Here is a 23,731-nt window from a genome sequence, read left to right as displayed (position 1 = left end):
AGTCAATCTATCTTAAAATATGACAATGTTATAATTATGACTAACAATGGCTGGTGTTTTTGAGTGCATATTTTGAATACATACACACAAACACACACACAGATATACACTGCACCAACTTTTTTTCTGACAATGCCTTACTCTTGGCAAAATTCTTCAAGTAGCTTCATGAGAGACACAGAAAGAGAGGCAGAGAGATAGGAAGAGGGAGAAAGAAGCAGGCTCCCTGCAAGGAGCCCAATGTGGGACTCGATCCCAGCACCCTGGGACCATGACCTGAGCCAAAGGCAGTTGCTCAACCACTGAGCCACCAGCTGCCCCCATCTTTGCTGATTTATCGTCTTGTCCTAACTTCCTAATGTTGGGGTGCTTAAGAGTTTCATCCTCATCTATATACTCTGTTGGTAATCTCATTTAGTCTGATGCATTTCATTTTTCTCTATACTCTAGGAACCATTGCATTTTTATATGCAATCCAGACTTCTCTCCCATACTCCAAACTCGTATATTAAACTACCCACTTGACATCACTACTTGAGTGGTGAGTAGACATTTCTTACTCGATGCATCCAAATCTGAATTTCTGATCTTTTTACCGGTGTTGTTCCTTTTATAGTCCATCATCTCAGTTAATGACAATCCAATTCTTACAAATTATTCAGGACAAAACTTTGGAGTTTTTCTCATTTTTCTTTCTCATCTGAGATCCCAAACCTCCCAGGATATTAAATGGGTTTAGCTTCAAAATGTATCCAGAATGGGGCACTGGGATAGCTCAGTCTGTTAAGCGGCCAACTCTTGATTTCGGCTCAGATCATGATGTCAGAGTCCTGGGGTCCCACTGCTGGCTGTGAGCTCAGTGGGGATCTGCTATTCTCCCGCTGCTCCCCCCCTACAAATAAATAAATCTTTTAAAAAATGTATCCAAATAAATCCTGCTGTCACAGCTTTCTTTGTTTTACTCTTCCCAAGCCACCATTATGTACTGTCTGTATTTTTGCAGTAGCTTCCTATTCAGTCTCCATTCATCCGTGCTTATTCCCTGGTAAGCCATTAGAAAGCATTCTCAAGAAAGCTTCCAGCGTGTTAATTTTATTATGTAAGTTATATCATGCCACTCCTCTAATTTAAAAAAAAAAAAAAAAGGCTTCCTTTTTTTTTTTCTGAATGAGAGTCAAAATTCTGACAGTGGCTTACAGGGCCCCACATAATCTGTCCCCTAACTCTTCATGTTCCAGTGTATGCCAGTAGCGTACCTAGTATATTTGACACACAGAGTGGAGTATTAAGACTTCCCTCTTGACTGTTCAACAAAACATGCTTTATAATAATCATGAAATGAAACCAGTAATCATAATGGCCAAAAAAGAAACCAAAACAGTGACATTTTTCTATTATTGAACTTCTTGTGTGTGCAGTACATATATGTATACATGTATATACATAGGTTTATCAGGCCAGTATATATAAAGATTTGAAAAAATAAGACAAGTGTTCAGTACAAAAAAGCATTACTTCTAAATTGTATTAATACATTAAAGAAAAGAAACATGCCAACATTTTAGTTACATCAATAATTAATAACATTCTGTTTTCTAGTTTTAACTTCTACAAATTTTCAATGACCATCCAAATTAATTTTCTTTATATATTCATGCTCAGTAGACAATATAAATGTATTCCTTGGTCTACCTATGCTCATATTTGGTGAAAGAACAGTTTTACTGGTTTTGATTTCAAAAATTTCACATAAAACAAAAGATATACACAAAAAGAGAAGAAATTCTTAACATGAGACTAAATATGAAACAGATGCATAAAAGTTTTCACAATAAACTCCAAAAAATGTACAAATGCATAAAAAGAACAAGGAGTTAATGGTTAATTGAATGACAGAGGTGAAGTAACTCCCATTTGGTTTATTTCTGTATCCATATCATTCTTCCTACTGTTTAAATGCAGGGATATGTAGTATCACAATGGTTAGAGATACAAACTGTGCCTAAAGTGGGTTCAAATGATCTAAAATGTCACAAATGGAAATGAACTCTCTTGAAGACCTATGGGTGTCTCAGAGGCTGTTTAACAAAACTATTTAAATCAATGTAGAATACAATGGATTTTTTGTTTGTTTGTTTTTAAGGACAAATTATAAAACATGACTATTTGAAATGATAAAACATTAAAATTCAAAAATAACCAAAGCAGTTGTTTGGAACTTAGACGAAAAATTTTTTCAGGAAAGTTATTGTTCACTGGCACTGGTTGGAATGGTCTGCACCCTGGTATATTGCTCCCACTCTCTACCCTTAGTAGCCTCCTGGATTATGGGATAATAATAAGAAAACTGAGACAAGTACACTTCAGTGGAATTCTTTGGATACATTTACAGAAGTCAAGTTGAGCTTCATTGCACTTCTACTTTGGCTGAATCTTTGATATATAATAAATACACTCTGTAACTGGTGGTTAGTTAATACGAAAAGATCTTTAAAGTGTGAAATTATTTCTCAGCCTTTTATGTAGGGCAGGGGTCAACAAACTATGGCTCACAGGTCAAATCTGGCCTGCCACCAGTTTTTATAAATAAAGTTTTATTGGAACACAGCCATGCTAATTCATTTGCATATTATCCAGGGCTGCTTTTAATCTTTGGTGGCATAATTGAGTAGTTGAAACAAATATCAAATGGCCCACAAAGCCCGAAATTTAGACTATCTGTGCCTTTACAGGAGAAGTTTGCAAACATCTTCTGTATTACATTTGTGTACAATAATTGGGTGTTAAACTTTATAATGAATAATTTATTTATTGAACTGTGTTAATGAGAAACAAAAGCAAATAAAATTGATCCGCTTTGGCTAAGATGTTTGCAGCAAGCAATTTACTATCAGAGGAAAGTGTGATTGAAGCAAGAGTGTTTTTTAACATGACTGTGAAGTCAGCAGAGAAAGGATGTTTATATCCATGGGGTGAGATTATGAAACATTAACTCTGCGTTTGCATTAATATTGGAAACAAAACAGCATTTATAGAGAAAGAATGATTGAAGTGTTAGCATCTGTGCAAGGTAGAGTAACGGGAAATAATTTATCATGAGATGATTTATAACTTCACTTTACAGAGACAGTTATTTTCATGGTACAAATACTTCATATCTGGAAATGATTGTAACAAATGTGATTTTTTTTCCTTCAGCATAAGTTGTATGACCTGCTTCACAAAGTTCAGTGCTAAAATGTGGTTGAATATTGTACTTGTCCAATTAATTGCATGAGTTATCACCTATACGCTTCAGCAAAAAGCTTAATACCAACGTTTTGAGGTTTCCTTAACATCCAGGATCGCTGTGGGTTTGGAGGCTTTTTCAGTGATGGGTAGTCAGAAACCCAGTACCCAAGAGGTGCCCATTTTCAAATGCCCTGGTTCCTTGTTGTTGTCCTTGTTCCTGAATATAAAGCTTCAGTCTCCTCTGGGTCCTGGGAAAGCTTCTGAGCCTTGCCCTCATTCTTCCCAGGAGGCTTCTTGGACTCTTTAAGTTGAGGTATTTCCTCCATTAGACTCATTTCTCATTACTGAAGAACAATTGGTTGCGGCAGCTTTGGTCAGAGTGTGGAAGGTCGATTTATTCCCTGCTCCCTTGGTCTCAGAAGGATGATTACTTGCCATACATTTGCATGACGGAGAGGGTCATTTGGTGGACTCCTATAAAGGAGATTATTTCCAAGGTCATCCCGCATCTACCTTGGCAATAAGTGGGCTACAGCTTCTTGTTTCCAAAATAGTATTTAACATCCACAGCACAGGTATTACCTGGAAAAAATCCTAGGCCAAGCGGCTTTGAGTTGGTGTTGTCCTGCTTCTTCTAGACACCGAGGGTTGGCACTGTCTAGTAAAAACACACGGTAAATGACATTTGACCGTGGGAAGAAGGAGCAAAGGAAATCGGGGGCTGGAAGAGGATTTGGAATGAGAATGCATATTTCTTGTGTAAAAGAAATGGGTATCTTAAAGAATATCTTTTAGGAAGAAAAATGTGAGCATAATTTAAGATGAGGATAAAGTTTAAGAATGTTGATAGATGGTGGAGGGAGCAAGAGTTTCTAGAGGGTAGTTAGTAGAGTCCTGGAGGGATCATTCAAAACAGCTTAAATTTACGTTCAAATACATTTCTAATGTTCCTTCATATTTTTAGAGATCTTCAGGTACAGGAAGGATTTCATTTAACTCATGGTATTTTGGTAAATAGAACTGAAGACCCCTGGGAGGAGTCATGAGGAATCAAAAGTTGGGAGAACTTTTTTCTCCCTCCAAAATAAGAATAGTTTGTATCATTTCCCTTGATATTATATAACTAATGCATGATAATAACTTTAAGACATGAAGGACAGTATAGGTAGGAAAAATTTAAAACTCTGAAGCTTTATATTCAGATAAAAATATTTGTATATTCAATATAAAAAGTCTTTTTGCTAACTCTCTTCCATACCGCTTTCTCTCTAAATATCCCCATACATACGGGTGAGGTAATTGTAACAATTTACATTTGTAAATGTTACATACGTGGGATTTTCATCAGCATAATTTAAAAAATAGCCTTAAAATGTGGCTCACTTTTTTTTTTACTCATTTCATTGCACTTTATAACTTTGTCTGCAGTCCAGATAACCACTATTAATGATATATGTCTGTCTGTGACTTAGAATCATTTTAGTATTCTCACTTCCATATTCATGTTCCCATTTCCTGGGATATAATGAAGGAAATCTTACACTATATGATTATTTCCTTGTAAGTAACTTTGTTTACTTTTGTCTAGATGTCATAGCACTTTCTCTGGAACTTTACCAGGATATGTGTAGATGTCCTTTTGGGAAAAAAACAACTCTGTTTGTGATGCAAAATTAAATATTTCTTTAAACTTGGAAATTTTATATTATTATCTTGGATTTCTTCTTCTTCTGTGTGTGTGTTCATGTTTTTCCTTCTCATGTGTCTTGTATTCACATTTTCTGTCTCCTAGATTTTTCATAACTTTCTCATTATTCTATTTCCCCTAGTTATTTTTACCTTTTTACATGTTTGCTGTGTTTTGAGATATATCTTGCACTCAGGAGTGAACAACATGTTGTCTTTTAGTTCCTGAAGTTCTCAAGTCTTTATGCTAGATTTTTTATTTAGGGGGCTCTTGCTTCTGTCTTTCCTTCCTTCCATGCACAAAAAGAAATGGTGTAAACTTAAGTGCATATAATTAGGTGAAAGAAGCCAATCTACAAAGGCTACATACTGTAGGTCGGATTCCAACCATATGATGTTCTGGAAAAGGCAGAACTATGAAGATAGTTGTTTGTTTGCTTTTTCTTCCTCCCTCACTTCCTCTTTTTCCTTCCTCCCTCCTTCCCTTCCAGTTTTCTTTCCTTTCTTTTATTCCCTGTTTGAGAAAGCTGTTATTCTTCTCCTTTACCATTGTTGCTTTATTAGGAGCCACTTATTCTAGGGCTCTTTTCCCCTTTCCCTAATTCTAACGTCTCAGGCACTTTGTTATTCTCTTGTATCTACTCACGTCTCTGATGAAGCTGGCAGCAGGTTAAGTTGGTGAGAAGTCTCCAGAGGAAACAAACCAACACATAGAAAGAGGATCAACACTGTCTTCTGCTGCTTGGTAACGTACCGACTCATCGGTTCTTTGACCCCAATTGAGCAGCCTGTAAGCTTTCAGGTCTTTTTGGTCTCAGGGTTTAGACAAATTTCATGCTCAGGAATAGGACAGAACTCAACCTATTTGGGAAGCTTTCAGAGCAGTTCTCACCAAGCTAAGGACACTTAGTAGGTGCTCCGTTCAGGGAGAGGGTTGCCAGGTTAGGTCATGCAGGCTGTGCATGGCTCCACTGCAAGGGCCACCATGTGCATAGATTTTGATGACACTGGTGTTTGTAATGCTGCCATCCTGTCTTGTGGGACAGGAAGACTTGAACCTTCATCCCAGGCTACTCTGCCATGGTCCTCATTGTTCCTTTGTGGTCCACGGGGCAACAGAGTCACTCTCCCTGCACATGGCAGAGGGGAGACCCTCCACGCACAGAGCCTGCCCATCTGTTAGTCTTGTATTAAGTCTTAAAGGAGAGTTTGCTAGATTCCGTGAGTAAGAAGGGGGCCTCTGGAAAGAGGCTCTAACATTTTCTCAGGGTCACTACTCATTTTAACAAGAACCAAATGGGAAGAGCTCCAGGAAAAAAAAAACTTTCTACTATCTAGGGGTACTCTTTTTAATTACTTTTGACATCTTATTAGATATGTAGTTACCTATGATCAGAATTAGTCTATAGATTTTTTTTAAGACAATTTTTTTAGAGTGGCTTTAAGTTCGCAACAGAATTGAGAGGAAGGTCCACGTTTCACAATTTTCATATCCCCTTGCCCCTGAACATGGATAATCATTCCTATTATTAATGTCTTCAAACAATGTGCTACATTTGTTACTATTAATGAGCTACACTGATGCATTTATAATTATCCAAGTCCACAGTTTACATGGTGGTTCACTCCTGATGTACATTCTGTGGGTTTGGACAAATATATAATAACATCCATCATTATGGTATCATACAGAGTATTTTCACTGCCCTAAAAATTCTCCATGCTCTGCTTATTCACTACCCTCTCAAGCCCTAGCAACCACTGATGTTTTTACTGTCTCTAGTGTTTTGCTATTTTCAGAATGCCATATGGGTGGAATCATACACTATGTGACCTTTTCACATGACTTCTCTCACTTAGTAATATCCATTTAAGGTTCCTGCATGTCTTTTCATAACTTGATAGCTCAGTTCCTTTTAGCATTGAATAATACTCTGTTACCTGGATATACCACAGTTTATGATGCACTGGTTTGCTGGGCATCTTGGCTGCTTCCAAGTTTGGCAAGAGTGAATAAAACTGCTATAAATATTCTACGTGCAGGTTTTTATGTGGACCTCAAATTTCAACTCCTTTGAGTAAATACCAAGGAACATGATAGCTAGATGGTATGATAAGAGTATGTTGATTTTCTTTTTTTTTTTTAAAGATTTCATTTATTTATTCATGAGAGACACAGAGAGAAAGAGAGAAGCAGAGACACAAGCAGAGGGAGAAGCAGGCTCCATGCAGGGAGCCCGATGTGGGACTCGATCCCTGGACTCCAGGATCACGCACTGGGCTGAAGGCGGCACTAAACCGCTGGGCCACCCGGGGATCCCCGGTATGTTGATTTTCGAGAGAAACCACCAGTGTTCCAAAGTGCATTTTGCATGAATGAAGAATTCCTACTGCTCCATACCCTCACCAGCGTTTGGTATTGTTAGTGTTCTGGATTTTGGCCATTCTAATTGGTGTGTAGTCTTAGACTTTTGATGATAATCTCCTATAGGTACCATAGAATCAATTCCTCAGTTAAGAAGCAAGTAGTCCAAGAGTACTTATGGATTGCTTTTCTGTTCTGTATTTCTATTTAAGCATTAAATTCAATCCTTTATATTTACTTCCCAGATCCTCTTCCTTTTACTATTGTTGTAAAATTACGAAAAAAATCTTACTTTAAAAAAAAAAAGATTGTATTTATTTGAGAGAGAGAGAGAGAGAGAGAGAGAGAGAGAAGCATGAGTAGGGAGTAGAGGCAGAGGGAGAATGAGAAGCAGACTCCCTGCTGAGGAGGGAGCCTGATGTGGGGCTCAATCCCAGGACCCTGAGATCATGACCTGAGCTGAAGGCAGATGCTTAACCAGCCCAGCCACCCAGGCACCCGCCAAATAATCTTACTTGTACAGGCAAAATTTTTCATACAAATAAGACTTTCTGGAAGTCACACAAAATTATTATAGAAAAGTACTTAACTCAGAATTATAAAACATCCAATTTTTTTAGAACTCTAACATTACTACTTGACAAAAAACAAAGAATTTAAGAGAAAGCAAGATTCAAGTGTACTGTAGTGAGGCTTTTTTTTTCTCTTGTACCTTACTTTTTAAATTGCAGAGAACACAGACTCATGGTTGAAAAAAAAATAAAAATAAATGATACATAATGAAATGTAACTTTCCTTTCTAACCCTGAACAATAATCCCTGCCCTTAGAAGCAACCACTCTTAAGAAACTTATCATATAATTCAATTGTATACTAAAGCAGGGCTTTTAAGAGACTTGATTACAAAATATTTTTGCAAATATTTATATACTGTATTATATCCATGCTCCAAAAGCAAACAAAAACCTCAGTAAATCCTCCTTGCTCTCTGCATTACATTCAGACTCCTTTTGCTTAGCATTTAAAATCTACACAGTCTGACCTTAATTTATCTTTTCAGCAGATCTCCAAAGTACTTCTTTATATGGATGTATTGTACACATCAAACTGAATATTCTATGAAGCTGTTCATGTTTTTTTAATCTGTTGAAATCCCTTCTCTTTAACTCAGCATTCAAATGCCTCAAGCTCCATAAACTGTCCCGGATACCATAAGGAGATTGTGTTTTCCCCTTCTATGAATACTTATAATACAAATAGTATTTATATATTTTATAAATGAATGAATACATCTTTAACAAGGCATTACATATAATAGTTTCTTGTGTTATCTTCATATTTATGGTTATATTTGCCCTTTAATAGATTGTAAAACTCTCAGAGGGGTCCCCTTATTATATAACTTCAGCACCTACTTAGAGCAAACACAACCCACATTAATCTTTGACATACACAATAAAGATTAAGATTTTCACTTCAGGTTTTTCTTGAGGTACAAATTTCCCCCTAAAAACTGACCAGTGAAGGAGCAAATGGTACCTGCTTTATATGCCTTTGTTAGAAGCTCCTACAGTGGTACACAGTTTCTGCCTCTTTCCGGGAAAACTGGAACAGTGTTGGAGAGATATAATATATTGTGAGACATCAATTTGAAAAGTGTCATTTTGATTTTGTGATGGTTTATTTAAAAAACTCTGTTGATTTTTTTAAAGTTTGTTTTTAGTACTCACTGCTTTTTACGTTTCAAAAATATTCATCAAAAGATGGCATTTTAAAGAAACATACCTTGAAATAAAAATAGGCAATTTCATAATTTTCTGTATTTATCTGACATATGGAAGTTTTTTTAGGAACAGGTAGCTAATTTATTCATGTAAGGCATATGGTCTTTGGAAATTGTTTTAACTCCCTCACTGACCTTTCATTTTCACTTACCACCACTCTGAAAACTTGAGGTAATTATCTATGTTTTGTGTTTGGTTTTTTTTTAACCTTCGTGTCTCTTTTACCAATGAGTAGAGGCAAATGCATAAGGCAACCCTTTCAGAAGAATCAGGGAGAATGAGGAAACTACTAGTTACCAGTTACTAGTTAGTATTTGGTATTTTGTATTTGAAAATGATAGACTTTGGAGATAGACTACTTCACTGCTCACTAACTATATGCTTTTTAAAAAATCATGGACCTTTCTGAGTCTTCATCTGTTTATTTCTAAAATATTTTATATAGTTTGGTGAGATTTAAGATACTTAAAGAGACACAGTGAAAGCACTATGTCTGACACATGTAGTATTATTATCTGCCTTTTCTACTAGAAAAGTTGCTCTTTGTGGTAAAATAAAGGATTTCAGTTAGTGAGACTATTCATCACAAAGTAAAAACAAACAAAAGCTATACCGAATTCATTATTCATTTGATTTTGTTATTTTGGGTTTAACCATGGTATTCATTTCCTTTGGGTTGTTCAGACTCCAGTCTCTTTTCCATGCAAATAAGCAAGGTTTGAAAAGGACTGGTTATATATGGCATATCAGATATAGTCATGGGGGCAACCCGGGTGGCTCAGCGGTTTAGCACTGCCTTTGGTCCAGGGCGTGATCCTGGAGACCTTGGATCGGGTCCCACATCGGGTTCCCAGCATGGAGCCTGCTTCTCCCTCTGCCTGGGAGATTAAAAATATTAAATATAATATTTTATATTATATACACACACACACACACAGAGTCATGGCCCAATGTTATTAGTACTATCACCAGGTATTCAGTTTCGGTTTGGATGACTACATTTGGAACGTTGTACATTCCCTCAAAAGGAAATTTGACAAGATGGGTGGGATCTTGTCCGTTTCAGTTTTGTTTAGATGCTTCTGTAGTAATCTACTCATAACCATGGCTTTGTTGGCATAATTCTCTAACCAAGCAAATGAAGCTACTAAGCAATGAAGCTACTAAGCATATACTTAAATCATTTGAAAACATAAGAGAATTTTCAGAATGAGCCTCTTAATGAAGCAAATTAGATCACCTGTATCTATGAAAAATTGTGATTATATTCTTATGTATAAATATCTATGAACATATATTTGAATACCTATACATACACATATATTTAAATATCTATACATATATCCCTCTAACCCTGGCTTAGATTTTCCAAGAACATTTCAAACCTCATTCAGTTGAACCCATGGTAATATGATTACAGTTTTATCTTCAACCTTCTCATTCTTTTTTGGCATTCGTTATAAGTAATCAGTGTAGTGTTAGGAGAGTTTCAATATTTTTCTATGGCCCTTAAATCCACAAAAATAGAAATCTTCTTCTTGTTTCCACTGGAGTTCCAAGAGAAGATAAATGCTTGAAGGATAAATGGTAAGAATCCAAGTATGCCCTCGTAATAGCTGCTTGAGTGCTCAATATTCTAATTCAAACTCTGAAAAACCTGGACCATGATTACCACTTATGCTCAGGGTCTGAGATGCAGTCTCTTGCCATCCATTAAAACTTCCATTCACATCTTGAGATCCTACCTTTGGGTAGTAGGTAGAGAACTAATAAGTACTACCACATGATATAGAAATTTGCCTCTATGGTAACCACTCTCAAACATGCACATAGAAGCAGAACAAGAGAGAGGGAACCTACAAGGCCCTTTGTAAGTCCTACACCAACTTACTCAGATCCGTAAAAGAGGGAGCTAAGTATGGGCTTATACCTTTCACAACATGGTGACTATACCTACTCATAGCTGTGGTTTATTAGATGACTCAAAATCTGTTCACTGGTTTAGCTGCTCTTTCTTGATTTGCACATATGTGTAGGGTGGAAAGAGTGGGGTTTGGATAAGGAAGTTAACTTTCTACCCTTTCAAAATATACCAAAGTATTCAGATTATGTACGTGGGGATAACATTATATATAGTATTGTTTTCTTTCCTTTATATCATGTACACAATTTTAGAAGAGCTAATGAATGATATTTAAGTTCCCTTATATTTGGAGTAGTAAAGAAACTGTCTTTCCTCTTTGCTAGAAGTCAACATAACTCAGTGATATTGAATAAATACCATTCATGTGATTATCATATGACCTCTAGAAGCTAGTATTATACCTAGATTTGTAAGTTAGAAATTTATAGGGACACCTGGGTGACTCAGTGGTTGAGCGTCTGCCTGTGGCTCAGGTCACGATCTTGGGGTCCTGGGATCGAGTCCCACATTGGGCGCCCCGCGGGGACCCTGCTTTCCCTTCTACCTATGTCTCTGCCTCTGTCTCTGTGTCCCTCATGAATAAATAAATTAAATAAATAAATAAATAAATAAATAAATAAATAAATAAATAAGGGGAAGAAATTTATAAAAGAGTTTCATGCTCCAAATGAATAAGCTGTCTTGAGTTGGTGTGTTGTAGAGTGAGTATCACAACCCTGGGATATTATTTCCATTATATGATCAGCTCTTCAAAATTCTAACTACTTTATTGGGCAATATCAAGTCCTTCTTTTCATATTCAGTGTCATTTTCTGTGATTGAATTGAATAATAACCATTATTCATAATTCCATTAATTACCTTCTTTGACTAAAAAAGCCTCATTGCAGCTGCTAATGGATCTCCTTTCAGGGCTTGTTAACATGGCACCTCAAATGAAGCACTCAAGATGCACATCTAACCTTCCTAGTAGTGACTATGCCCATTAATAATACTTTTAACCTCTGGTGGGGAAAGTAGGAGATGCTGGAATTGATATATGTTTTAAGTTTAATCATCAAAGCTTCATAGAGCTCTATAAATTTTGTTCTTACTCATATCCAAATAGAACTGCCTTTTTTCAGTATATTCTTTTAAAAGGAATAGGGTAATGATGACATACTTTTCAACTGTTACATATTATGAAAGATATGAAAGCAAATCATGGTCACAATACTCAGAGCTGAAATATTATATTTCCTGAGGGGGTAAGACAAACTTTATACAATCCCAAAAGAACAAGTTCAAAAAATATCCAGCATGTTAATTATATTCATAGCTTTTTTTTTTCTTTTCCCTAACTATGATTAGTGAACTCCTGCTTTTTCAGGGAATAAAAGATATTTTACTGATGTTTTCCTCTTTTTATGCTACTTTATCAATGCATGCTTCATTAGGCAAAACTTAAGCATTTACTGTGAGAACAATCTTGTGAATAAAAGGTAGAAATACAATATGGAGAACATGCAAAGAATCTTTTTTTTTCTTTATGGAATGTAATTAAATCCGCTGAAAAAGAGTGAAGACTTTAAAAGACAATTGAGTGTCAGTACAGTATTGTGTGCAGACCCCAAATTTGGTGCAGACCTGGATTTGAACTTCATTTCTGCCAAAAGCTACCTAGGATCTACCTTAAGTAAGTTACTTTATCTCTGAGTCTCAGTGTCCTGATACACTTAAAAGGGTGTATTAATCCCAGCCTTATACACTGTTAGTAGAATTGACTGTGATAATTATGTAAAGATGTTAAGAGCATTTTGTGATCCCTGACATATAAATGCCTCTCCATAAAGGACAGCTAACATCTTGGCACACAGTAGGTGCTCAATAAAGACTGGCTTAATGATAGACTATAATATCTTTTCTAGGAAACCAAGATAGAGAATAAATTTTCAGTTTGCCTTCTCACATTGTGAATGGCATATGTAGGGAAAAAATATCCAGGAGACTTGTTTCTTGCTCGATGCTTTCCATTGCAGCAGTCTTATACATTGGGCACACCTGTAAACTTGAGGAAAGTTTCAGGACACCATTACTCATCTTCATTAGTTTCATACTGCCTGTAATAGAAAGGACTCTGTAATAACCTCTGAGATCAGCTTTCCTAAGTCGATCTTACGTTGTGGTGGAGGGGCTTAAAGAATATTTTTTACTCTCTTCTTCAAACGAGGTGTTCTTATTTGTTATCAGTAAAATATTGGTTTTTTTTTTTTAAAAAAGAGTAAAACTTAAATTAGTGAATTGTGAGGCTTAGTAGCAGATCTTAAGGAAACAAATTGATCACCACAATCAAGCTAAGTATTGCTATTTAACATCTTACAGTTCTGGAACTAGAAAAATTCTTTTTGGTATCGATGTCCTAGTATAAATGGGAATATTCAAAATAAATGTGGTATTAATGATGATAATTTGGTACTTTTTGACCAACACTCCACATTTCCGCCTCCATTCAGCCTCTAAAAACCCACCATTTTACTCTCTGCTTCGAAGAGTTTGATGATTTAAGATTATAAATATAAGTGAGATCATTTCACGATGTATACATATATCAAAATATAAAGTTGTACACCTTAAATATATACAATTTTTGTCAGTTATACTCAGTAAAACTGGCTAAAATGGGAGCTATTGAATATCATTAATAAGATCTGAGAATTATTTTTATGTAAATTTTATTTACACTCATTACTACCTTTTAACCAGTTAAGCAGTTTCCTATCTAAGGCATTGAACACAGCAAGTGGAGACCTGTTGTGGTTATGCCTCTGCAGTGTGATTTAGGGAGCTCTCAGGCAAGGCAAAGCCAGTCAAGAAGAAATCATGTTGATTCTTTGCATTTTCAAGGAAAAGGTCTAACCTCGGACTTAGAGGTCATAAAACCTATTCCCATTTCTTGAGTAACGACGTATCCCCTTGATTTGAGAGTTTATAAATAAGATGATTTCTAAATTCCTCTACATCCAGGATGATATTAAACAGTATAAACTTATTGCCATGTATTTTATACTTAAAACAACTCTCTATAAAACTAAAACATTAAAAAATAATAATAAAAAAATAAAACTGAAACATTGGGACACCTGGGTGGCTCAGTGTTTGAGTGTCTGCCTTTGGCCCAGGGCATGATCCTGGGGTCTTGGGGTAGAATCCCACATTGGGCTTCCTTCAGGGAGCCTGCTTCTCCCTCTGCCTGGCTTTCTGCCTCTCTCTCTTTGTGTCTCTCATGAATAAATAAATAAATCTTAAAAAAAATAATAAAAAAAAATAAAACAGAAACATGACAGGACGCCTGAGTGGCTCAGCAATTGAATGTCTGCCTTCAGCTCAGGGCTTGATCCCGATCCAGGGAATGAGTCCCGCATCAGGCTCCCTGCAAGGTCTCTCATGAATAAATAAAATAAAATAAAATAAAATAAAATAAAATAAAATCTTAAAAAAAAAAGTGAAACATTATTTAAAAAAACCTAGTTTTCAAAATATTGCAAATGGTTGCTTTTCAGTCTTTTAGAACTGCAGTATTTATTTTGCAACCTTTTTTCTGGCCGTTTAGTTCATGACATCTGGTAAACTTTGCTGATAATCAAGGCTGAATAACTTATAACATCTACAATCAGTATGTAATCAAATCTGATGAAAAAACATTTACACATGCTTATTTCATTCCTCTATATATAGATATAGATAAAATTTTTAAATGAACTATTTTATTTTTTTAATTTATTTTAAAGATTTTATTTATTTATTCATGAGACATAGAGAGGCAGAGACACAGGGAGAGGGAGAAGCAGGCTCCATGCAGGGAGCTCGACGTGGGACTCGATCCTGAGACCCCAGGGTCACGCCTGAGCCAAAGGCAGATGCTCAACCACTGAGCCACCCAGGCGTCCCTAAATGAACTATTTTAAAATGTTGCTATTTAACATCTTACCCTATTGTTCTGGAACTAGGCAAGTTCTTTTTGGTATTGATGTCCTAGTATAAATGGGAATATTCAAAACTAATGTGGTATTAATGAAGACAATTAAATCCAGGTCTTTGTGTCATATTGTTTGTTCTCTCCTTGAATCTAATCATGATTAGGGGGTTACTATGGATGTTTGTAGAAAAATCTGCATTCTGTGGAGTCACTTCTAAATAGTTGGCATCCAAAATGTTACTAAATGAAAATTAATTGCTTTTCATAAAAAAGGGACATTTTACAACATTGTGTAATCATATTAAAACAATGACTGGCCTCACTAATGGAAATTAAATGTGATCCTGTGTTCTGGCAGTGTGGCCTGGGAACTAGGTTTGCATGTAAAAGTGCAATTTCCATCCCCTGAGCAGATTTTGATTTTCAAAATAATTAGTTCTGTCAAATAATTAATTTTGTTGACAGGACTAAGTTGAGAATATACAACCTCTCTTACATATATTATAATTATTTGGAATGACAAGATGATATCAAACAATAATCTTCAATTCTGGATGTCAAACTTGATCAGATCATTTCTTTTAGTGCTTCTGAGATTCATGTTCATAACCTTGAATGGAACACATAATTAATTGTCTATAATGCTGTTTCTATATGGATATTTATTGTAGTCCTTGAATCTGCTTTGTGTTTGTGTGTATGGAAGTGATTTTATAAAACATGCAGTTTTCCAGGAGGTAACTTTTAAGCTTATATTCAAATTTTAATAAAATCTTTTCTTTTTTTAATGTATTATTTTCTAAAGCTCTTTAAAATGGTACAATTGTGGGGTGCCTCGGTGGCTCAGTCGGCTACGCATCTGCCTTTGGCTCAGATCATGATCCCAGGGTCCTGGGATAGAACCCAGCATCACGCCCCTCTGCTCAGCAAGGAATCTGCTTCTCTCTCTCTCTCTCCCCCTGCCCCTCCCTCTGCTTATGCTCTCCCCCTCTCTCTCTCTCAAATAAATAAAATCTTTTTTTTTAATGGTACAGTTATGTAAATTGTTGTGCTTCTTTTGCTTTCCAAAGTTAGATAGCATTGTAAAAATACATACTACTTACCCTTCAAATGTCATTACACATCCAATTTAACTTTGTGCATAGATGATTTGGAACACTAGAAATAATGAGTCATGTCAGTATGTACTCACAAATGAACACAATTTATTTATTAGCCTACATAATTCTATATAAAACTGTGAAACTTTGGTGATGTTCCAATTAAAGTCATCAAGTACTTCCTATTTAAGATTATTTTGTAAGTCTATGGTCTAGGAAATAAGATATAAACATAATACACTTCAGAATGATCATTTCCTGCAGACTACATGAAAACCAGAACATCGAAATTGAAAAACCACTAGAATAACAATGAGGGTACAAGAATGTTCAATTATATTGATGTCTTAATCTATGTTAATTTTTATTTTTAAATTTTTTTCTTCAAGGTATTATTTAAATTCCAGTTAGTTAATATACAATGTAAATTAGTTTCAGGTGTAAAATTCAATGATTCATCACTTACATGGAGCAACCAGTGCTCATTTCAGGTGCTCTCCTTAACACCCATCACTCATTTAATCTATTTCCCACCCCCCTCCCTTCCAGCACCCCTCAGCTTGTTCTCTGTAGTTAAGAGTCTGTTTTCTGGTTTGCCTCTCTTCCCCACCATGTTCATCTGTTTTGTTTCTTAAATTATACATATGAGTGAAATCATATGGTATCTTTGACTGACTTGTTTAGCTTAGCATACTTTCTAGCTCCATCCACATTATTGCAAATGATAGAATTTCATTTTTTATGGCTGAGTAGTATCCTAGTGTGTGTGTGTGTGTGTGTGTGTGTGTGTGTACACTACCTCTTCTTTATTCATTTGTCAGTCAATGGACATTTGTATTCTTTCAATAATTTGGCTAATTGTTGATAATGCTGCTGTAAACATCAGAGTGCATATATCCCTTTGAATCAGTATTTTTGTATTCTTTGGGTAAATATCTAGTAGTGCAATTGCTGGATCATAGGGTAGTTCTATTTTCAACTTTTAGAGGAAACTCCATACTGTTTCCAGAGTGACTGTACCAGTTTGCATTCCCACCAACAGTGTAAGAGGGTTTCCCTTTCTCGGCATCTTCACCAATATCTATTGCCTTCTGTATTTTTTTTTTTTAAGTCATTCTGACAGGTGTGAGGTGATACCTTATTGTAGTTTCCCTGATGATGACTGAAGTTGAGCATCTCTTCATATGTCTGTTAGGCATCTGGATGATGTCTTCTTTGGGAAAATATCTATGTCTTCTGCCCATTTTTTAACTGAATTATTTGGTTTTGGGGTGCTGAGTTTTATAAGTTCTTTATATATTTTGGGTACTAACCTTTATCAGATATGTCACTTGCAAGTACCTTCTCCCATTCCAAAGGTTGCCTTTTAGTTTTTTTTTTTTTCTGCGCAGATCTTTGTCAATTTTTAAACCTACATCTATTTTCCTGTGTGTGTGTCTCTCTCTCTTTGTGTCATAAAATAAAATACCTTTGAGGATGGCTTCCATGTGTCATTTTCTTTCTTTTTTTTTTTTTTTTTTTTTTTACGTGTCATTTTCTTAAAAAAGAAGTTCCTTAAGTGGTTCTTTTGTAGAGCTGAGATTGATAGGTATTAAAAAATATTAGAGTTTCACTCAAATTTTTTTCTGAAGTCTTAAGCAAATGAAAATATACCAGCCATGTTTCTAAAGACTAGATTAGCATTTATAAAGCTGTGGAGTTTTTTCCATGTTAATTTGTACTTTGTATAGCAATCCAATCAAAATACAATTTTTAAAATATTTTTGAAATATAATTGACATACAATGTTACATTAGTTTCAGGTATACAGTATAGTGATTTGACAAAGCTATACAATACACAGTACTCACTACAATAAGTATAGTGACTGTCATCATACAAAATTATCACAATATTATTGATGATATTCCCTATGCTGTACTTTTCATCCCCATAACTTATTTTATGGCTGGGAGTTTATACATCTTGATCCCCGTCACATTTCACACCCATCCCCCCCACCAATTTATTCTCTGTACTTATGAGTCTGTATCTGTTTTTTGGTTGTTTTTGTTTCATTTGGTTTTGTATTCCACATATAAATAAAATCATACGGCATTTGACGTTTTCAGTCTGACTTAGTTCACTTAGCATAATACACTCTATTTGTGTCACAAATGGCAAGATCTCATTCTTTCTTGTGGTTGAGAAATATTCTGATATATATATATATCTTATACATCACATCTTTATTCATTCATCTATCAATGAACACAGATTACTTCAACATTTTGACCATAGTAACTAATGCTGCAATAAACAGAGGGGTGCATGTATCCTTTGGAATTAATGTTTTCATTTTCTCTGAGTAAATAATCAAGAATGAAATTACTGAATTGTATGGCATTTCTATTTTTAATGTTTTTGAAGAAACTGTACTGTTTTCTACAGTGGTTGCACCAAATTATATACCCACCAGAAGTTCACAAGGATTTCCTTTTGTCCATGCATATCCTTACCAACACTTGTTATTTCTTGCTTTTTTTGATACTGGCAATTCTGACTCATATGAGGCGATAGCTCATTGTGCGTTAGGTTTGCATTCCCTTAATGATTAGTGATTGATGAGCCTATTTTTAACATGTCTTTTGGCCATTCAAAGTATGTCTTTGAAAAAAATGTCTATTTGGGTCCTCTGCCCATTTTTTACTTAGATTATTTCTCATTTGCCAAATTGTTGAAAATATTTTTTAAAGATCTTACTCATTGAGAAGGAGAAAGAGAGAGCAAGGAGGAAGGGCAGAGGGAGTGTGAGAAACAGACAACCTGTTGTGCAGGGAGCCGATCCAGGGCTGGATCCCAGGACTCTGGGATCATGACCTGAGCTGAAGGCAGATGCTTAACCAACTGAGCCACCCAGGCACCCTCAAAAATATTTTTAAACAATTTGGCAAATGACAATTCTAAAGCTCTTATATATGAATAGGTGGTTATATTTCTATATACTGTTTGAAAAGAAATGGAAGAGCAGCACCTTTGGATGTTCACACACTCATAGATCAATACCTACCATAATTAACATAATTTTGAAACATATAAGAATATATCAGATCCTACAGATCCTATAGGATGTATTGCAGATCATTAGCTAAACAAATGATTGTTCAGTAAATGGTGCTAGAATAATTGGCTGTTCTTAGGGGGAAAAATCAGATGTAGTTTCACTCGATATGATGAAAATTTATGAATCCCATAAATCCTGTGACCAAGTCATTTTTATTCAAGCAACCCAGCATAAAGATAAAAATTAAAATTCACAAAGATATAGACTTAATTAATGGTTGTGATAGGAAAACAATAAGCAAAACTTAAAGACCAATATTAAGAAAAATCTTAGAATATTATTAATGTGTTTCAAAAATAACTGCTAAAATTTTATTTGCAAAAATTGATTAAGAAATAAATTAGAAGGAAATATGAGAAAATTAATTATATTTTTGAGTTTTTTGATTTCTGTGTGTTTAATTTTCTCAGTTTTTACATATTTTAAACAAACATGAATTTATCATGAGTGAAAAAACAAAAAAACAGTTATTTCAAACACTAGTTATTGGACTTGTTATTCATAAAAGCTTTAAACTTCACTGAATATCATAAAATTACCTAAAATATAGCTTTGAAAATTTTGCTGTTTGGGAAGACTTAATATTAAAATGGTCTTTTTTGAAGTCTATATATTTAATTCAACTCCCATCAAAGACTCACTCTTCATGTGTATTTGTGTGTGTAATTATCACTTTGTTTTATGTAATTGATTGGTATCTCCAGTGACGTGCAGATTAGGAGTAATCAGAGAAAAATTCTTGGACCATTCCCAGTCATAAAGGGAAGAATTTCAAGTGCCCATCTTTAAAAGTGATGTCTAATGTTTATTTTTTTTCTGGATTTGTTGACTTATAATTTACATATAGTATCATGTAAGATTCAGGGGTACAATGTGATGATTGAATACCCATTTATAAAAGACCCGCTCCTTAGAGTGACTGTCAAAAGTACTTTGGAGTATATTTTATTTTTTTTTCTTTCAAAAAATTTTAAAGATTTTACCTCTTTATTCATGAGAGACACATAGAGGCAGAAACATAGGCAGAGGGAGAAGCATGGTCTGTGGGGAGCCTGATACAGGACTCTATCCCAGGACCCTCAGATCACGACCTGAGCCATGCAGGTGCTACATATATTTTCAAGAATGAATTTGAGAAGAATACTAAGGAGTCTTTAACCCATCCTTTTTAACATCACAATAATGACAAATGTTACCACAACCTTAGAGAAAATATTGTTGACTAGAATAAAAATTCTAGAGAAATATCAAATTATACATGAGAATTTAATATATTAAGAGGACTCATTTGTTTTCTGTGGAAGAAATAATAGTATAGTTAATATGTAGCATTGACATTTTGGGCCATCCATCTGTAAATAATTAATTCTACCTCTAACCCTATAAAAATAATGAATACAGACCAAAAATATCCAGAAGATTGTAAAGATCCAGAAGTAAAGATTAAATAATGAAGCCATATATATTAATCTAGACATGAAACCTAAATAATTTAATGGAAAAAATCAATATATCTGATTTCATAAGAATAAAAATTCCTTGGGGCACCTGGATGGCTCCTCGGTTAAGCATCTGACTCTTGATTTCGACTCAGGTCATGATCTCAGGATCTTGAGATCCAGCCCCACATTGGGCTCCTCATTCAGCAGGGAATCTGCTTGAGGATTCCCTCTCTCCCTCTCCCTCCGCCTCTCCCCCTTCTCTCTCTCTCTCATGTAAATAAATCTTTATAAAAAAATAATTAAAATCTTGCTAATGAGAGGCACCGTAAAACCAAGATAAAAGATAATGTTGGAAATACTTAAGTAAAATAAAGAATTATTGTGTCTACTATATAAGGAACACCTAAAAATTGATAAGGAAATATAGTTAACCCAGTTTTTTAAAAATGGATAAATGATACCAACAAGCAATTCTAAAATGGGGGAAAGCAAATGGATGACAAATATATGAAATGGTGTTAAAAATAATCAATGGAGAAACGTACAGGGTAATAACAGTGAGCTACTCATTTTACCCATCAGTGTTGCTTTACATTGTTATATATTAACAATAAATTGTATTCCTTTTGCCAGTTGAAAATCTTTTGAGGAAAGGAAATAACTAAAATCAAAAGGAACATAGAATAATATACACATTTTCAGATGATTTAATATTAAATGAAAAAAATCTAAAATTGAATGTGATTGGAAATATTTTTATTTTTATTTTTTAAAAGAGAGAGAGAAAACAAGAGCAAAGGGGGAGGGGTGGGTGTGGGGAGGTACAGTGGGAGAGGGAGAGGAAGAAATTTAAGCAGGCTCCACCCAGCATGTAGTCTTACCCAGGGAGCAATCCCACGACTCTTGAGATCATGACCTGAACCGATATCAAGAGTCAGACACTTAAACAACTGAGCCAACCAGACACTCTAAAAATATTTTTAGGGGAATCCCTGGGTGGCTCAGCGGTTTGACTCCTGCCTTTGGCTCAGGGCCTGATCCTGGAGAACCGGGATCAAGTCCCACATCAGGCTCCCTGCAGGGAGCCTGCTTCTCCCTCTGCCTGTGTCTCTGCGTCTCTCATGAATGAATAAATAAAAATCTTAAAAAAATAAAATAAAATAAAAACATTTTTAAAATGGTAACTTCAAAAAAGAATAAATAAAAAGCTATAAAGGGAAATACATTGAAATTTTAACAATTGTTATTAGGCACTAGGGTTAAAGAGATAAAGTTCATAAACATGTTGACAATAGTACTTTGCACATGGGGATGTTCAGTATACAGTGGCTATTTTTATTGTCATTTTTATTCATGTGTAACTATTATTATTGTAGGTTTTTTATGTTTGTATTTTTTTGTATCTTCTTTATATTTGTTAGCATATTGTAACACAGAACTCCATAATCACTATTTACTGGTAGCAATGACAAAGTCAATACTGAACAAATTAACCATGACATTAGAATACTATACTCTGGAACTTCTGGCTTATTTCTATGCATCATTATTATTCTTCTGTAATGACCATCTCTGTTCCAACTAGATCACCATGCTGTCACTGATATTTTAAGTGTCTACTGTGTATCCAAGTATAATAATAATTGCCTTCATCTCCATTCCAATTTTGTGAGAAAAGTGCTATCATTATTCCACTTTTACAGATAGGGTTAATGAAGGTGAAGGAAGTTTAATAATTTTCACAAGGGCATACAGGTGCCAGAAAATGGTGCTGCCATCTGAACCAAGGTCTCCTGATTTCAAAGTCTATGCTTTTAGCATTCTATTATTGTCTCCATATCTATAATTTAGTTCATTGAAGATTGAATTTTTCCAAGTTTTACTATTTGTCATTAATTGTTACAAAGTTTCTAGCTCGAATTATTGTTTTCTTAAACACTAATAATCAAAATATTTTGTGAAGTGATAATTAGATATTTTTCAAGTTTGAACATCTATGTATTTAGCTAAATGAAACAATGTATTAAGAAAATATTTCATTTTTCTAAATTTCATTAGAATTAAAAATGGTTTTGAAATTCAAGCAAAATAATGTATTAGATCACGGTAGATTAACTTCCAGTTACTTTGTATTTTATCCAAAACTATGAGTTAAATTATTCAACAGACAAAAAAAATCTACGTTTATAAGATAGCCTGTACTGTGTGTGGCCTTTAAATATATTAGTTGATCTAGAATACATATAAAATTTTACCTGGTTGAAATATCATTTTTAGATTGAATCCTTTCAGCCTAAATCAATCTGCTCTTTAAATTTTTATGTTATCAGATATTTTGCTCTCTTTTGAAGGTAACAAAGGTAATATAAGTTTCTACATCTGAAAGCTGTCACAAGGCAGAGCTCAGTTTAACAAAAAATTGTATATACTTATGTAATCAGAGAAAAGCTGTCATCTAGCTGATATTTATCTGGAAACCTCTGTACTTTGAAAAATGTGTCTAAAACATACTGTAGAAAAAAAAAAATAAAATAAAACATACTGTAGAAAGAACTCTAGGGGTTTTTGTTTTTGTTTTTCATTGTGTGGGCAAATTAATGATGGTGGAGTTTGCATTGCCCTCCGCTGCTTCTACTCTGCATTTTTCCTGCCCTGTCTCCTTTACTTAAACAGAGGCATTCTAGCATCACTAGGATACTATCCCCAAAGCCTATTTATCCATGAGATCTAGAAATAGAATTGAGTGTAAGTAGAATTCTGTTCAGATTTATTCTTATTGACTACACGTTCACGGAAATGAATTAATTCTCAGTTCATGAGACACAGGCATCATTGGGCTACGCATGACCCATTTTATTCTAAAAGTAATTATTTAATTATCAGATACCAAAATCCAATTATGGATTCTTCACGTATGCAGTTCAATAGTGAACCAATATGCAGAAATTGTGGTTGGGTGGGATAAACTAATAGGCTTGCAGTCTGAAATTCAGGCTGTGGCATCTGGTCAGGATCTTGCACTTAGAAGGAAATAAAAAGATCTGCGTAAGTACAAAATATCTTAGTTTGCCATCAAGGATGGATTGTCCAGTTCATTAAGCACGTAGGGTTTTTGTTTGCCACTTTTGCTGCTCTGTAACGC

The 23,731-nt window shown here is 34.8% G+C and overlaps 1 protein-coding gene across 12 annotated transcripts in view; it reads left to right on the top strand.

Moving 5' to 3' along the window:
* RALYL (RALY RNA binding protein like) overlaps window positions 1-23,731 on the top strand; it is a 708,475-nt gene that overhangs the window by 289,210 nt on the left and 395,534 nt on the right. For 3 of the 12 annotated variants that reach the window (XM_072804061.1, XM_072804059.1, XM_072804063.1), the window contains one exon: window positions 451-541. The exons of the other annotated variants lie outside the window; for them this stretch is intronic. The gene's annotated coding sequence lies outside the window, so the exon portion shown is untranslated. The remainder of the gene's footprint in view (window positions 1-450; window positions 542-23,731) is intronic. 12 annotated transcript variants of the gene reach the window in all.

This window comes from Canis lupus, chromosome 28 (genome assembly GCF_048164855.1).
Source record: "Canis lupus baileyi chromosome 28, mCanLup2.hap1, whole genome shotgun sequence".
Taxonomy (NCBI): domain Eukaryota; kingdom Metazoa; phylum Chordata; class Mammalia; order Carnivora; family Canidae; genus Canis; species Canis lupus.
Note: the sequence above shows the minus strand (reverse complement) of the source record. Positions and strands in the feature narration are given on the sequence as shown.